The sequence below is a fragment of the Rousettus aegyptiacus genome, unplaced genomic scaffold, assembly GCF_014176215.1.
Source record: "Rousettus aegyptiacus isolate mRouAeg1 unplaced genomic scaffold, mRouAeg1.p scaffold_m13_p_15, whole genome shotgun sequence".
Classification (NCBI taxonomy): Eukaryota; Metazoa; Chordata; class Mammalia; order Chiroptera; family Pteropodidae; genus Rousettus; species Rousettus aegyptiacus.
Genome location: NW_023416290.1, coordinates 9592467 through 9605059, shown reverse-complemented (window position 1 = coordinate 9605059; position 12593 = coordinate 9592467). Strand labels below are relative to the sequence as shown.

The following is a 12593-nucleotide window of genomic DNA, read 5'->3' as shown; positions in this document are numbered from 1 at the left end:
TTGCTCCCCCATCACTTCCACCCCTGATCCATGGATGTTGCCATTTCCCCTTAAGAACTGGATCTCTGAAGGTGGGGCGTCTCCCCTTGTAACACTTGGCGTGTGCACCCAGGGCCTGGCACATCTGGGGTGTGGTCCATGGCTCCACCTGGGTCTCGAACCCAGGACCTTCTGCGTGTAAAGCAGATGTGCTGACCACACTACACTATGGAGCCATCCCAATGTTCTATTATTTTTTTTTAATAGCAAACTGGAAACAAAAATAATATATGTTACCTTTGAGTTTTGACTACAAGAATGATTGCTGGATTATTAGTCTTTGTAACTTTTTGTATATTTATTCAAAATATAGAAAAGTAACATTCTGCCAAAACTATTATTTTTCTTTGAAAAATTTTGAAGATATTACAGATAAAATTCTGTCATATAGTAACTTTATTTACCAAATACTTTTTTATCCCCAATTTTGCTTTAAAAAAAAAAACCCTAATATAAGAGTATTCTGATTAAATATATAAAAATGGATAGCCTCTGAGAATTTACTCTAAGGGATGCAGACCACAGTTCATCCTCAATCTATTCTTGGTTTGAAGAATATGCCTGTGTTAGGGATTACAGTCCTGTTTTCTTTCCTAGGTTATTATGATTTTGAAAAGTGATAGCATCATGTTCTTGGCTTCAGGGAATAAAGACAAAGCTCTGGAAAAAGCCCAAGGATTGAATGTTGACCTTGGAACATGCTCCTAAGGGAATTTATTAAAGAAATACATTACTCTCTTATTTAATCTATTAGCCAAAATTTTATTTTATTTGTAAAACAATGCTGTAAAATAATCCCGTAAAAACACACATGCTTTAAACTGATTATTTGGGGCTTATAAAAGAAGGACATAGTGAAGACCAAAATGGGTTTATATCTGTGTATTTAGTGCACTTTCTGCAACTTAATAGTTTTTTGTGAGTACCATGAGTTGAATTCAAATATTAGTGGGTGCTGGTCAAGTCCAGCCCATCTAAAATGGAGGGATAGTTTTAATCTCATTCTATATACTACAGGGTATGTTAGCTTTATTAATATGATTCGATCGAATATAAAAATGTGAAGAATTGATGCCTTCTTGGCAGAATTGTTCATCTTGAAAAAAAACTAAATGGAGGCTATGTGGAGTAAAGATAAAATACACTAATATCACATTTTTGGTAGAACAAGGCATGGGACTGTGAGCAGATCAGTGAAAGATGAGAGATTTTTGCAGTGGACCTTCTTTCTCATCATCATGTAACAGCACTAGGCCGCAGTGACCAAGTGGCAGTGACATCACAGCCCGGAAGTCGGGCTGCAGCATGACTTCTGCTTCCACTTGACTTCCTAAGAACGGCACAGGGAAAGAAAGTGAACATCACAGCACCACGTAGAGAAAGGACAATCTTTAGAAGGAGATTTACCGAAGTAAACAAAATATTTCAGTGTGGAGTGTGAGAAGAGAAAATTAGCAAGAGATGAAATTAGAGCATTCAGCAGGAATCTGTTCATGCCAGTCCATATAACCGTCTGCAGGAGTTTGAACTCGGTTCTGAAGTCAGTAGCAAGCCATTGCAAGCCTTTGCGTAGTGAGTGCAGTGATTAGATGAGAGCATTACAAATATATTCTTGCTTCAGCTTGAATAATGGAAGGTAGATATTTCTGACAGCAGAGGAGGATTTTAGAAGAATGCCATAGGTGATGACATTGAGTGGAGTGGGTAGACATGCTGTTTCTGAGAGGAAAAACACATATCCCTTGGCTATTATCGTCTGACACTTAAGCGCCACGTGGCATGCAAAGTAACTTTGCTTCTAAGTTTGTAACATTTCCTATGATTTTAATGATGAATTCCATCTCGTTTTGGACTCACGCTTTACAGTAAGCACATAATGTCTCATTCTAAGTGAAGGCAGTTATCTCAATCACTTCGTACTAAAAATGACATTTCTACTGTTGCCATCTAGTGGCCGCTGTTAATTATGGTACCTTTCATTTAATTTTGTGCTCAAAATTTCATTTCTTGAATTATACCACTCTGAGAGAGAAGGCCAGACTGTAGCGAATATTAACTATTAGGGAATCAGGTTCTTTGAAAATGCGGCAGGGATCCCCAGGATTGAACGAATCCTGCTATGTAGCGTGTTGGTGACGGGACAGTACAGTTAAATTTTGTAACTTAAATTCTATAATTTTTATCTAGAGCAGGACTTGAAACAACTTATTTTAGCAACTTTAGGGAGACTCTAGCAAAAAAAAAAAAAAGAAAATCAGCAATAATTTGAATTACTCCATAGCATGTCCAGTAAGAGAATGGCCCTCAATGTCAAAATGTGGAAAAAATACAAAGGGGTTTTTATGACTCTCAGGGTGCAAATACCTAGTGAGCAACTTTCGTGTGCCCGGAGGTTAACGTTGCCACGCTCTGACACCAAGAACAGAGCGTGGGGTTTTCCCTGGGCATGTAGCTTTACGGAGGGAAGGTCGCAAAATTTACTGTTTGTGTCCACCCCTCTCTGGATCCAACTGTGTGCGCACAGGCGGTTCAAACAATAATTCGAGATTTTGAACATCCATAATGGGGCCCACTGCATTTATTGGTCAAATACTAATGGTGAGCTCCCCGATGTCAAGGAGCGTATTTTGTTTCATACTTCCTACGTTTGCCTCAGCATGTCGAACAAGTAAAAACATTAAAATAACAGTCTGACCTAATCAATATGAATCATCAATTGGTACAAGAAACTTGGAAATATTAATGAGCCTAGATCCTTGGGGTTTAGGAGTTTATAGCCTATGAAGGGACAGTTGTGGACAACTGTTATATTAGAATTATAGTAGAGCAACTACGTAACCGCAGGCAAGGGAAGGGGGAGATTGGTGTAGGAAGGGCCACGCAGGAAACCAGTCGGCTTCAAGGGTCCATGGTGGAGTTCGACGTGGTGGGTAGAGAACAAACATCCATATTTTATCTAAGGATTCGGTGATAAGGAAACCTACACATACTGAAGACGGAGAAATAGGAAGCGCACCGCGTACTTTTATTGGTACTTTACGTAGAATGAAATCATACGTTTTTTTCTATATCTGTCCCTAAGGAAGCTAGACATACAAAAGTTTAGCAACGTTTACACTAAATAGCAACGTTGGGGGCATGTTTTTGTCTCAAACTCTGCCTCCCTCATCCCTGCCACCGAGCAGTATGCTTAAGTAATATTTTGAAAATCCAGTATTGTTGTCACAAAATAGAGTTATGATTTTGGCACGGAAGAATTCACTTACATAATCCCACATCAAAGAAATAATTTTATAGTGATTCAAAAAAGTTTCAAGTGCTCTTGAGATATTTGTGCTATATTTGAATTGTTTTTGCTAAATATGCAGTTTTAGCTTTGGGGAAATTTACTGGAAAAGCAGTTTACAGCACAGCAGTATCTGACTCAGCAACTCTTAACACTCTCTCAGCCAGGACTGGCTTTATGGGGGTGCAGCTGTAGTCACACAACCCCCGTGCTCAGAGGCCCCCACTCTTGATTTAACGCTGTTTTCACTGTCTTGAAATTCTTAATAATTTTTTAACAAGGGCCCTCCATTTCCATTTTGTACTGGACCCCGCAAATTATACAGCCGGTCCTACCTTTAGTAAATGTTTCAGGATGAAAGTGTATTTATTAGAATGTATCCTTGAGTCAGCATTAATCCTAATTACAGTGAACATTTTGGAACTGCATCCATATGAATAAGTCTGTTTCATTTGACGCCAGCGGCCAATGATTGATGATTGCCAGTAAAATCTTCGTGTCTGCAGGCGCTGGGGGAGTAATCCCTCCACCCCAGCCCCCTCCTGCCTCCACGGCCGCTGAGAGGTGCTGGAGAACCCTTGATGACATTTCCTGCCATGACAGGAGTTTTGAATCTGTGCAGTTAAGTGCTCGTAAGTGCCACATGGCTTCTTGAAGTTCCAGTAGTAGATGACACCGCTTCCAGGATGGACAGTCATACCTGGGGAGGGCCTTCAGGAGGCAAGGTCTTGACTACTGGTGGTGATTCCTGTGGCCGTCAGGTCTTGCTCCGTCCCTTGTTGACTTGCTCATTCTCACCGTTGGCCGCTTCCCTCGTAACCCTTCCGTGCTTTCTGCTCCCATCTTTTGGAAGCCTGTTGCTACACACGAGTGAGTCCGTTTGTCTTTTGATTCTCTATGTTCTTGAGATGATTCATTCAATCGTCATCTGTTATTTGGAGCCTGACCTCAGTGGTGCCCTATATTTGGCTTATTTTGTCATAGGGGGTCCTATGCTGGACCTTCACAGGGGGCAAAGAAATATTTTCTTTACAGAAAATATGTTAATTTTCAGGACAGAGAGTTGAGTGCGAGAGGGAGGGGATCGTGACCCTGAAGTGTAAAGCAGCGGTGGGTACTGGGGACCCAACCGTGGGGCTGACGGCCTGCGTGGAAACGGAGAGGAGACAAGCCGGAGGGACGATAAGCATGATTCAGTCTGCTGGTCCGCTGGTGGCTTTGGTGTCAGCAAATTTAAAGACGGTTTTCATCCTCCGTCCCGTATACTATCATAGAACACAGCGGAAGGGTCTGGACTCATAGCAAGATAGACAGATCAGATCAGATAGATGAGAGAGAGAGAGATCTAAAGAGAGATCAGATCGGCGAATCCGCAGACAGTCTGGGTGATGTAAGCCGGAGCAGGGCCTTGCGCTTCTGTTGAGGACGCAGCAGGGAGAGATGCGCGGTGTGACCTGCCTTCCGGAGGGCTTGGAGGGCGAGGGGAGGTCCTCAGCTTGCCCTGGCCGGGGAGCTTCTCCGGCAACACTGTTCTCCCCGTAGATCGCGGGGGTCTCGGTGTCTCAAGAGGACTCTTTCTTGGGTGGCCTGGAGCCCAAGGGACGGTGAGAGCATCTGCTTCCTGGCGGAGGTGTGGAGGCTCGGGGAAAGGAAGGCTCACCTGGTGCAGGAGGCCGGCGGCCGCCCCAGAAGTAGGGTGTCTGGTGGGGGTGGTGCGAGGGCTGAAGCAAGAGATGTGGGGGCACTGCCTCTGCGTCGTGCCTGCAAGGGCCATATGGAGTGACCGTACCCATAAAACTGAAAAGTAACTCGCTTTTATTAAAATGCTGTCATGTGAAAAACTTACTAAACGTCTAATTCTATATTTAAATTATTTTTCTTTCTACAATTTACCACATTTCTCTGTACCTGGCTGCCTCTGATTTTATATTCAAATAATACTTTTTCTTAGTCTTTTTTTTTTTTGTCTTTACAGAGTATTTCTTCCTTAACTTTTTTTTTTCCCCCCCATGTAGGGTGTGAGAGACATGAAGTCTCTGAATTTCCTGTCTGAAACTATCCTTATTTTTTACCCACATATTTGATTTATACCCTGACACATTCATGGGATTCTGGGGTCATTCCCTCCACTTGCGCCCTAGGATCTGAAAGGCATTGCCCTTCATGTTGAACAAAACATTGTTCTACTGATGAAGAGCTTGATATCAGTCAGATTCTCTTTATAGGCAGCATTCTCTCCCTCCGAAATCTTTTATTATTTTATTTTTGTCTGTCAGCTTAGAACATTTCATCAGGATCCTTTTAGTTATGGGTCTTCTCATGGACTCTGAGCCCTTTCAGTCTGATGCTTTGGGTATCTCTTCAGCTTAGGGGGCGATTATATTTTTCTTTGTTTTCTTATTTGCGATGTCGCTGTATTCTTCTGAAATGCTTCTTAAAAGCTTGCTGGGTCTTTCCTATCTCACTTCCATACCTCTTAGTTTATATTTCCGTTTTTTTTATTATTATTATTTCTTTTATTTTTCATTGGATTTATTTAACTTTCTTTTTTAGATCACTATCATTGGCCTCGAATTTATTTAGTCCTTCCATTGATATTTTGATTTTAGCAATAATCTTTTAATCCTCATGAAACCTGTATTTTCTTGAGGTATCTCATTTTTCATGGCAACAAGTTCCTGTTTTATAAAGGCAACATTTTTTCCAGCAGCTTCCTGAAATAGCTCTATTTCTTCTTGGCTCAGTTTTTTTCCTAAGTCGGCTTATAGAGGTTATGGCTGGACTTCCTCGCATGCCACATCAGCAGAAGCCACAGCGCCCAGCCGGGGGGGCTTCGCTCTGGGGGTAGGAGGTCTCCTGGTGATCCTCCCGGGCGTCTGTGCCCACCTTCCGTGAGGTGTGCAGTCCAGTGTTACCTCCAGGTCTGCGCTGCAGCTTCTTGGGGTCCAACGCTGTTCCTGGAGACGTTCTCAAACAGATGGCATGGGACAAGAGTTCTCCAGCCTGACTCAGCGTGCTGAGCTTCAGCCGTCGCCAGCACCTCTCAGGAGAGGGGGCCGGTTCCCACCAGCCCAGCTGTTCAGAACGCGGCTCTTGAACGCACTGCACTGCTGGTGTCTCCTTGGCCTCTGGTTTTCTGCTTTATTTGAATATCCTCTTTGGCTCCCTGAGAACGGTGGAACCTTCTTCTCGTCTTGAGCGGTAGCGTCCCCTGCTTTGATGTAACTGTTAGTCTTACCCCACCTGCTTCCAGAGTTTCTCAAAATCTCTAGCCCTCGATGGCGCCCTCTCTTGTTTTTTCTTGCCATTGTGTTTCTATAAATAATATCTTTTCTGTTATTTTAATAGGACTTTGGGGCATGAGGGAAGGGGCATGAGGGAAGGACTAGTTAATGTGTAGGTGTGTAAGATCATTTCACTAGACTACGCAAGAACCACAGGTATTTAACTTGTCGTGCGAATGTCACAGAACCACATGGCTTCCATATAGTATATGTGGTCTGGATTTAGTGTTGAAGGAAAATATTTCTGGTCAAGTAAAAATATATAAGCATACACAGCATATTTCATGTGTAAAATAGCCTTGAAAACAGCTGGCAAGATTTTTCATTGCCTCAGCGGAAAGTCGACTCTAGTGAATGATTGTGAATCTTTCTGAATCACCTTGCGGTTTGCCAGCTGCACTGAGCTCAGTCAGATGCAGTGAGGGTTTGTGGAAACTGAGGGTTTGTGGAAACTATGTATTGTTCGTTAAGGAATTTTGGTCTTAAGCACATGACGTCTGCTTGTTATCAAAACATACATAATGCTACAAAACCTTATAGAAAGTGTATATAAACAGAGTTTAGAACATATCTTCTATGAATGAGGGTATTAGATGTTGTAAATTAGAAACATATTACCAGCAATTACTGGTAACATCAATATGCTTTTACTTTTCAAGAGCCATAGGAAATATATAATGCCAGCATGCTGCCAAATTAATTTATGCAAGAATTTGTTTCTGCCGAATGCCATGACTTTTACTTTAATGTAGGCTTAGTATTAAATGTCTTATCAGTTAACTTTTTTGTACATTGATTTAGTGTTCTGCACATTAGGTACTAGTCATTGAAAATGAATATGTAAATTCAAATATTAATGTAATATCCTATAATTTAGGATTTTAATAGTAACAGTATGGTGTTTCTAGCTGAGGAAATATTTCTAATAAAGAAGATTAGTACTCAGATATTTTAGACTTGCCAGATTTAAAAGATATTTTTAAAATAGTCCTATCTTTCAACTTCATGTCTTCAGATTACGTTGCCATTACCTCTCATTGTTACTTTTCTCTGCAGACCCCTGGGTGGTTCCCCTGTATTCCTCGATAACTTTAATTCCGAATTATTGCCACACTCTCTGATACCACACCTGTGTTCATTCTTGTCCATTTTCATGCATGTGTAGATGACCTTCCCATCATCCTGGTGTCTTTATCGAACTCGTCCCAACCAATGATTTTTAGCTGATTTCCTGCCTCAGCCGCTCGTATCGCTGCCACTGATAACTGCAGCTTCTCCGCAGCCTTGCTTCCAGGCATCCTTCTCTGCCCATCTTTTCCTCCCCTTCAGGCTCACTGCCTCTAGCATCCCAACTCCAGCTTTTCTTTGACCCTACCTGGACATCCAGTTCATTAACCCTGCCACCTCTTCCTTGTCCTTTACCTCCTTGATGTCCTCACTCGGCTTCCTGTCCAGCTTAGATCCTGGGATCTGTGGCCAGTCACTGTGGTTGTCTCCTTGCATGTACTCTTAAGTGCCTTGTCCTCTCTCAGTTCATCCAACTCAATAAGCTAAAGCATAATCCTGCCTACATATAAATTGTGACCTCTTTTGCGCCTACCCCTGTGCAACTGAACGTGGCTGGGAGGAAAACACACTATCCCACTAACTCGTCTTGCTTTAAATTTGTGACCACAGTTCTGATTTGGCCAGACAGTCAATCATCACGTTCCTAGTCCCGTCGTGCACATACACTCCGATGTCACTATTGTACATCTGTTTCCCTTTGCTCAAAGCTCCTAGTCCTCATCTCCCATCCACTGTTTCTGCTGTCGAACCCTCCTGCCTTATGGGGATAATCAAAGCAAAGTGAAGAGGAAATCTGCGGCCCCACACCGGCAACTGCGGAGCAGGATGCCTTTTTCTGTTTTGTTCTGGCAAGTAGTGCCTGGCAAGTAGTGGGTGCTCGGTACATATCTGCTGACCAAATAAATAGGATCATCGAGAGTCTAAAGGAAACATTAAGATACTAATTTAAAAATTACTGTAAGTACTATTGTATCTCATCTGTCTGGCTCCTATTATCATGCCCAGATTGGAACACTTGGTCTCCCACACCTAAAGCATTTCTTGTTCATTGTTCTATATCATCATGAATGGCACAAGTATCATCAGCTCATTCATTCAAACCCAACACCTAGGTGATTCATTCTTCAGGCTGCTTTTACCTACTCCTTCCCCAAGTCAGGTCCACTTCTGAACTCTATACAGTGAAGCCACTGCTTTGCCCCCTGATTACACCACCGCCGCGGTTCAGTGGTCTTTGAACAGTTCTTCCGGCTTCCTCCTTTGACCTTTATATAGTGGTCGGAGAACATCTTTTAGAAGGATAAATCAATTCCACTCCCTTCCTTAGCAGCATTTGTTGGCTTTGCATTCCATTTAAAGCAATAATCAGACTCTACGCCTTAGCTGACAGGGCTCTGCGAGGTCTGGCATCTGTCTACCTCTTCAGCTCACACACTATTTCATCCCTACTGACATTTTTATAGCTCTTGAGAATGTATGAAGCTCTTCAGTGCCCAGGAGACTTCACATTTACTGTCCTGTCTGCCCGGAATGCTAGCTTTTTGAATGTCTGGTTCTAGTTTTACCCTCAGGTCTCCGATCAAATGCCACCTCCTTATAGAGGCTTTCTGGATCACCTTATGTCATATATACACCACTCCCATTTTTCCCTCATATGTTACACCACCTTCTTTTTCCATAGAGGTTTCCAAAATCTATGTTTTATTTATTAATTTGATTATTTGTTTATTGCCTAACCGTTTAAAAGAATGTAAACGCCCTAAACCTTGAACCATATCAGTCTTGTTTACTTTGAAATGAGAGATTACAAAGGGAAAGATGTATCAAGAGAACCTTTGCTATCTGTAGAGTCTAGAGCATAAGAGATGAACCTGCAAGTTGGGAACAGTTTCTAGATAGTTTTGAATGCCATGGCATCTATGTATATATGTACATATACATACATATACATATGTGTGTGTGTGTATTTGCAGGTAATATGCAGTACAGAAGGTTTTTAGTAATGCTACTGACATAATTTATTCATTTGTTCATTCTTTTAGCAAATGTGCCAAGAGCAATATGTTCTTTGATCTTGGGAGACAAAAATGTCTAAGACATGTTTCCCACCCTCAAGAATCCTGCAGAGGGCTGCACTTATAAACACCTGATTTAATACAGTGGGATCAGCATTACCTAGGATTGTATTCATAATGTTATTCAAACATTTATTAACACATTCTGCTTGGGCTGATCAGAGCTTGCTTGGGCTGATCAGAGCTATCTTTTGTACTTTTGAACTGCAGTTTTAATAGCAGTTGGTGGAAACTATGAGCCATTTTAACCAAGAGTAAATCTGGCTTCATGTGATACCTAAACCTTTCCTCCATCCCTTCCTTTTCCCAGTTTTATTACGTCCTAGAACGTCTCCTTGTGTTTCTGGGGGCGGTAATAGTGCGCCTGCGCCTGGGTCTGCGCCTGCGCTGTGCCGCCATCAAGGGCGACGCCACCTGCCGGCGGCGCGCGCCGCAAGTTCTGCTCGCCGAGGCCCAGCGCGGCGGACAGGTGGCCCCCCACGCGGCAGATGCTCAGGCGCAGAGTTTCCACCTTGGTCAGGTTCTGGCGCCTAGAGAATTTCATGTCACAGCGGTTGCAGTCATGGTTAAGAATTGTAGGTGAGCCCCCTCTGCCTTCCCAAAAGCACAGAACATTCCCGAATGGTGTTCAGCCTCCATCCGGGACCCCGGCTTGATATTCTAGAACACTTTTTTCCTAATGGAGAATGATAAGACTGCGAAACTTCGTGCGGTTGGGTTTCTGTCTCCGGCCTGGTATCCCAGCTGCACCAGTCCGCTCATCTCAATCCAGCGGCCCCTCAGTGCTGTCTCTGTGTATAAATCCTCGTGTGTGTCCGGGAGAATTGTGGGGGAATCAATCTTTTTGTTGCTAGGAGCGTCTTTGCAAACCTAAAGATTTAAATTTTCACGCCTGAGAAAGAGGTTTCTGTCAAGTGCGAGTGCTCAGAATCATTCATGTTTTAATGCCAGGGGATACAGGGACTGAGGGGGTGCTGGGGTGATTCTCCTTAGAGTACAGTTGAGCCTGGAGCAAAGCGGGGGGCGGGGCAGGGGTTAGGGACACACTGCTCCCCAGTCAAAAATCCCCATATAACTTTAGATTCATTCAAAACTTTACTATGATGGAAAAAGGCTGTGTGTAAGTGGACCCAAGCATTCAAACCCGGGTTGTTCAAGGGGCAGCTATGATCTAAAACTAGACTCTTGCCCACACAAGATGCCCAGCATACCCTACTGCAAACATTAACTGTTTTCATTTTGCTTATGTCTGGATTTGTCCTATCTTTACTTTCTATATTCATTAATGGAATATAAGGATACCCAAAATTAGTTATTAGACTGATGATATTTTAAGAAATTGATTATGTTATGACTCTATTCATCTTCTAAAGACAATGTTAAAAGGAGGAAAAATAGCCATACAAACTTTCCATGTAATTTGGAAGGTAAATATGAAAAGTACATGAAATCTTAAAAGGTTTCAGGATAGAGAGTGTGGCTTTAAAACCCTGTTGTCTGACCTGATCTTGTTCTGTCTGTGTGCCCAGCTCTCTGTGACAAGAGTAATCTAGACAATCCTTCTATTTATTTTTCTCTCATTTTTTTCATAGCTTTCATAATGTGCAATGAATTTAATAGAACATAACTCATCTCTTCTACAAAATGTTTTAAATTGCATTCTGCTGATGTATAATTGGGGTTTCATTGAACCCTGCAATACTTTACCACAATAGAGGAATCACCTCTTTAGTTATGACTATAATAATAGATATTTTAAATAGTAGAAATAAGCCCCATGTCAATGGGTTTTTGCTTACCTGTTTTTCAGACTATTAAAGTACTACATTTGTCTGATAAATCTTTTTCTTCACAGTGTATTTGTGGTAGACTTCCTTTGCTCCTTTTACTTCCAGCTCTATCTGCACATTTCTTACATACCTTGAATTATGTTTTCTATGTCTCTAAGATCACCTTGGAAGCTTGTTGTCTACAAATTACATTCAGCCCCTACACAGTTAAATCTGTGTTTTTAGACTATTATAAATATCAACAAGTATCTCTGAGATATCACGCAAGTAGTTTCTTATATAGGAGATTAGAAGAATATATTTTGCTGGCCTAAGAAATCTATGGATGTTTTAATTATTGTTTATTAGGACAATGGGGGACTTTAGTTACTAATATTTACCTGCAGTCTATAAGCCGAGCATTCATTCATTCGTTCAGCACCACCTATGAGTTCGGTAGAGTTCCAGGCTCTAGGAAGGGGATAGAAACCACACTAGGGCAGTCCTTGCTCTTGGTGCTCTAGTAGGGAAGGAAGGAGTGGAAAACAAATGAGCAGGTATTAAATGAGATGGTTCTGGAGAGTACTAAATGCTGTGAAGAAATAACGAAATGATAAAGATTTCCGAAGACTGGTATCTAAGAAGGTATCACGGGAGACAAATGACGACGAACCAGCAATGTGAACATCTGAGGGAAGAGCATTCAAGGCAGAGGCAATAGGCTACCAACAAAAAAGACAGTGGAATGGGAAATTTATTTCCAGTACCCCTTCTGTTAGCACTCGAGTGTCTTATCTTTCGGCCTAATCACAAGGACCAGTGCCTCTCACAGATCCTGAACTTAAAATGATAATTCACAAAGTAGAATTTTGAGCTAAATCCAACAAAATGAAATGTAACTGATAGGAATGTAAAGTGGTACATGCGAGTTCACAGACGCCCTTCAGAGCACAAAATAATAGCTCTGTGGCTTGGCAGTGGTTCATATGAGAACAATCCAGGCCTTCTAGCTGACCACAAATTGGAGCTTGCTCCTTGCTGTTTCTGACTGGCATAAAAACCCCCCAAAACA

General features: G+C 42.0%; 1 protein-coding gene across 1 annotated transcript in view; it reads left to right on the top strand.

Annotated features, from left to right (window-relative positions):
- The window catches only part of CUNH8orf34 (chromosome unknown C8orf34 homolog), a 254464-nt gene that overhangs the window by 27730 nt on the left and 214141 nt on the right, over positions 1-12593 (top strand).